Source organism: Magnolia sinica, chromosome 8, assembly GCF_029962835.1.
Source record: "Magnolia sinica isolate HGM2019 chromosome 8, MsV1, whole genome shotgun sequence".
NCBI classification, from domain to species: domain Eukaryota; kingdom Viridiplantae; phylum Streptophyta; class Magnoliopsida; order Magnoliales; family Magnoliaceae; genus Magnolia; species Magnolia sinica.
Genome location: NC_080580.1, coordinates 4,749,769 through 4,755,893, shown reverse-complemented (window position 1 = coordinate 4,755,893; position 6,125 = coordinate 4,749,769).

Sequence of the window (6,125 nt, the reverse complement as noted above, 5' to 3'; positions counted from 1 at the left end):
TTGGGTACGGTATTGTAAGAAATGATATAAATGTTATGAGTATTCATGGAAAATATCACATGCATCGCATTTTCACAATCTTGTTGTTTAAATTCACTATCTATATTCTATTTTCCTCCATTGTTATAAAAATTTGATTTTATCTGAACATGTTAAATTTTGAAGAAGAAATGTGTTACGCCCCAAACTTGAAAACCGGGCTCACAAAATTCCTGATTGTCGAATCTGGTGCTGACAACTTCCGTAGTACCTCATTTTCAGCTTTCAATGCCTATACGTCAGATTCCGATTCTGGGATCCCACAAGGAAGATTTTTTTTCCAATGTACATTTATCTCGTAATAAACATAACCACAAGTTTACCTAAATCACAGATGTAACACCTTTATCACATATCCAATAATATAAACATTTGAATACAGTGCTGAAAGGAAAATACACATGTCAAGGTCAAAGCTCCAGAAGTCAGCTACATGCTCCATGCTCAATGCCGCTATAAACTAACGCCACCTGCACGCATCCATCATGCATAAGCTTATAGAAAACTTAGAGGGTGGTGTAAGTGCGTGCATAAGGTAAGTGCTAAGTAAGCAATATAAGAGAAATCAGAGTAAGCGGAAATACTGACAAGCTAATAATTCATACAATATCATAAATACTGGCAAGTTCATAAATCATACAATATCAAAGTAATGCGAAAACATATTGATAGGCCCATAAATACCATTAGCCTTATCCAGACTATGCGATGCAGAAATATAATAAAACAATATCATATATTGATGAAGCAATGTAGATCAGCTATACAATACGGATACAACAGGCCAAATATCAGATGCCGATGATGCAAGGCAATATACAAATCCTAATGAGTCTATGAATACCGTCAGTCGTATCTAGGTCGTATAAATGCATAAACATAGTAACTCCAATTACCATATGTTACGGATGTAATGCGATATGTGGTGCGAATGGAATGACCATGCTGGGATGTGAAGTCAGGATGATAGTACATAGTATCACAGGCTATGGGGTCCATCATAAGGGACTTTTATCCAAACCAATCTCATACCTAAATTTGGATAGTCAGACTCAATGTGGTAAACTCCTGATCTCAGGTTAGTCGCGCGCCCCAACCAAAATCTTGGCCATTGCGAAAATACACGTAATAAATAGTTGCGCAACATCAGCCCGAGTGGATAGTAAATGAATGAATGAATGAGTATACAACTCATTCTCAATTATTCCTAAAATTTAAAATTCATTTATATAAAGGTAAATTATTAAAAATAGAATATGTTCAAATTAAGTTTTGAATTTTTAAATCAGATGTAATATAGTATATGCAGATAGATTTTATTATTTTATATCAGAATTGTTGAATTTAACTCAGAATTATTTTTAGTAAAAAAAATAGAATTAATAACTTAAATTAATTTATAAATTTTAAGCATTGTTCAATATATATATTTAATTTCATAAGTAATAATTAATTTAATTTAATTAATCTAGATTGAGTGAAATTTCAAATATTAAAATGATTTGTTAATTTAATTTAAAGTGAAGTGGTTACAATTAAATTATTAACAAGCAGTTAAATTAAAATTTTAATTTGTAGAGTTTAAAAATTAATATTAATTATACTAATTGGGAATTAAAAATTATTATTATTATTATTATTTTTGTTGTAAGAATTAAATTAATGTAAATCTAAATTTAAGGTGACTTTGAAGACTTTTAAAATAATTAATTATAATTTAAATTTTTAGTTATTTGCTAAGTATTATGAACTCTGACTTGTATGATTTCTTAAATTAATTAAGTTAAAATTTAATATGATATTAATTCAAACTTCTAATTATTATTCTAATTTAACTCTAGTTTAAGTTATAAAAATAAAATAATAATAGTAATAATAATAATAATTTAAATATAAGGTACAACTAAACTTTTATAAATTAATAAATAGAAATTTAAATTTCAAATAAAATAAATTATTTACATTGCAAATAAGTAAATAAATTCAAAATTCAAATTTTGTCTTCAAATTTTAAGACAAAATTGGTATTTAAGCATTTTCAGGAGTTCTTGTAAATTTTTTCAGCACTATTACAGAAATCAACTTGATATTTCAACAAATTTCAGAAACTAAATTTTAATAATATCAAATTTATGCACCTCGTATAGAACCTGCATTATAGTGTAGAAATTTGATTTATTAAATTATTATTTATTTATTTTTGTTGATTTTATAATTGTTAATGTTATTCATGATTTTCTATTGATTATTTAATTGTGAGAAAAAATATATAGTTATATCAGCAAGTAAGGCGATTGTGTCCCTTGGGTGAGATACCCTAAAGTCAGCAAGTAGGGCAATTGTGTCCTTTGGGTGAATGACACTAGAACCCACTGGATCCTTTGAAGTCTCCTTTGTGTACGACATAAGAGTACAATTGTGTGCGCGGACATATGTTAGAGGTACAACTGGAGCAGTAATCTGACCAATTAGCGTATAAATGAGTCCATCACCATGAGGTACCAGTGCGTGGGCGTTAATGCAACGTGACCATCCACTTGGGTACGGTGTTGTAAGAAATGACATAAATGTTATGAATATTCATGAAAAATATCACATGCATCGCAATTTCACAATTCTATTGCTTAAATTCATTATTTGTATTTTATTTTCCTCCATTGTTATAAAAAATTGATTTTATCTGAACATGTTAAATTTTGAGGAAGAAATGACCCTACTGAGCAGTTATGCTCACCCTATTATAAAAAATGCACAGGTATAGAGCTGGAATACTACGAGCAGGCGGGCCTCTACTATTAGTTTTATTTTCTATAAAATTAGGTTTAATTTTAATTCAATTCAGTTTTTTGTTATTTAGGTTTATTTATGTTCAAATTTCGATGTAGAAAGAGAAAACTAACAAGAGAGTTGAATTTAATAAACATTTCAGCTGTATTTTCTTTTAGATGACGTTGAATATTTATTGAATTTGATTGAATCACGTGGACAGTAATAAATATCATTATATTATAACTCACAAACCTTGGGATTCGGGTCCCGAAGACCTTATTCGGGTACTCAAATTTCAGGGCGTGACAATAGGTGTTGTAGGTACATGTCGTGCGAAGACGAGCACTAACGCTCCTCCAACTCCGAGTTGTACGAACGGTTCAAAGGAGATCAAAGTTACATGGCCCCACAATGATGTATTTATTATATTTACACCGTTTATCTATTTTTAGAGATCATTTTAGAGCATTATCCAAAAAATGAATCGTATTCAATGATCATCCGAACCATATAAAAAATAGCAGCGGAGATAATGATTTTCAAAGTTTAAAAATTTGTAGGGCCCACCATAACGTTTATTTTTCCATCCAATATGTTCATAAGGTTACAAAGACTTGAATTAAGGGGAAAAACAAATTTCATATTGATCTAAAACTTTTGTAACCCCAAAAAGGGTTTCAATGGTAGACATTCAATCCCCCATTGCTTTTTGCATTGTGGTCCACTTGATAGTTAGATCTGTCTTATTTTTCGTATCAAGCCTTAAGATGAGCTCACCAAATGGATGGACAGTTTGGATATAAAAATTACCTCATGATTAGACCGACAGAACTTGCTGATGTCAATACAGCGGCTATATAGCTGGTGTGAGTTACACTAGCCAATCTGCTTCCAGTTGGGATAGTAGATTCGAACCCTAGGATTTGAAATCTTGTTGTTGTGTTTGGCACCAATCAACTTTAATCCAAAAGTAGCTCTTCTTAGTATATTTACAGGGTTTGAATTTAATTACTAAATCAACTTTAATATATCTAATTAGTGAACTTATATAATTTTTTTATACAATGCTTGAAATAAGCCTGTTGAAATATATACTTTGCCAAAAAATGATGAAATTCCAAGTCTCAGATGGGCCACAAGTACATGATCATGTTTGAGTGACTAACCAATGATTTCTAATCGTTGATTTACATAGACAATGTTTGGATGGTGCTGATCTTCGTATTAAAGTAATTATAGTGATGCAATTGATAATCTATTTATTTTAAGATATCATTAGTGGGTCATGTGTCCAAGAGATTAATAGTTTAGTGACACACATGTTACACATGCAACTGTGGGAATGATTTTAGTTGTAATCCAAGGTCTCACCTTGGATTTTAAATCCCTAATTGAGGGAATTTGAAACCCCCAGTTACTTTGTGGTGCCAAACAACTACCAAACAACCCAGGGGATTTGAAATCTCCTCAAATCCCCACAAATCCCTAGTTCCAAACGACCCCTAATGGTCATTCATCATGGATTCTAATGATATGGTTTACTTGTGATTTAGATATTCTTACACCCCCTTTTGGCACCTTGGATTGGTGATAAATGAGTTTATTTCAAATCAAGTATCTTATTTTTTGTGTATTTCAAATCTATCATTTTAATTGTGTTTTGAAATGATGTAACTCACTTATAACAAAATTGTCACTAGAGTATTAATCTACTAGACATATGGTATACTGTTGTTACCCAAAACAACCCAATTATCATCAATGAAAATAAAATCATATCAATAAAATGATTTTAACCATCCAAATATTGGACATCTAAATGGATGGTTAAAAATTACTAGTGAGTCGCTTATTTGTGATACTTGCATTTGCGGCAGAGTGGATACGAAACACATTCATCAAGGTGGGCCCCACACGATAAGGGTAACACCCACTAAACTATTAACTGAGAAACAACTAATCCGCTCCCTTAAGGTTTGGGATAACACTCTAAAATGAGATGTAAAAATATATGTAATACTTGAATTTATAAAAAAAAACACATTAAGGTGGGCCTTTAACATGTGTTAGGTAATTGAGTTACTTTTTTTTTTTATATACTTAAGTTAGTTTGGTAAGTGTGAACGTTGGGAAATCAGCACCCACGTTGATTTATGTTTGTGGTGGGGGTGATTGGGCTGATTTGGATTGACGATGCAAATAGACTTAGAGTCGCCACTAGCCATTTAACTCAAAGTCTCACAGTCGGCTAAAAGCTGTAGAATATGTAAAGTTAGAGAATCCGAAGACTCTCTTGCTTTAAGTTGATTTCTGGTTTGTGATCCGGGATTCCGGCTAAGGGACCTTGGTTACAAATAAGGAAGGTGTTAGGCACCCTCTCTGCCTGTACAAGTGTACGGTCTCTATTCTGTGTGGTAAGTAATCTTAAGGAACAAATGATATAGTTGGAGTAGGACTAGGCACACTCAGATTTCTGATGCAGCAAGATCTGGGATTCCGACAAGCCATAGAGCATATGTCCGAAGAGTGTCTAGAAAAGTGAAAGTAGTGATGCTAATGTAATAATAAAGAAAAAGTGGACTAGATCACCACGAGTTTCTAATTGACAGGATCCGATATACGGTAAGTCACAGAACATATATTCGCTAGCGATTTAGAGTAGCAAGGGGGTTAAGAAGAGAGAAGATAATATGATGAATGCTTAAATAGAGAATGAGATGATCTTTGACTTACTCTTGAGATGACTAGAACATGGAATACACCATGACTAATCCGGTCTAGATCGTGGGATCAAGATGGCTTAGAGGAAGTTAAGGGGTAGCTAAAAGATCAGATTTTGGAGGTTTGGAGCTCATTCTCACCCTCGCTCTCTTCCTCTCTTTCTCTCCCACTCTCTCCCTTGAAAGGTTTAGGAATGGGATAATTATTATTATTTTTTGAAATGAGGAGAGGTGAAGGCTATTTATAGCCTTTTGTGATGTCATTTTGGTAATTGTTGAATTTGTGAAGGGTAAAAGCTAACATGACAGCCTGTGATTAGTTGAGGAGAGAAATGTCACGTGGTATACTCTTATAAGCTCTTAGAACTTGGTGAAAGGGTAAATATAATGAACTTCAGGGGTAATTACATATGAAAGTTGACTTTGGGATGAGGGATAGCTGTGTGCTCAGAGGGAACACCTATCGGATAAGGAGCAACACTCCAAGTACCGTCAGCAGTAGTCAGACTACCGCCCGCGGTAGTCAGACTACCACTCGGTTTAGGTTCCCTATGGGCTTTGGCTGGTGGGCTTGATTTGGGATTTTAGGTCGGCCCA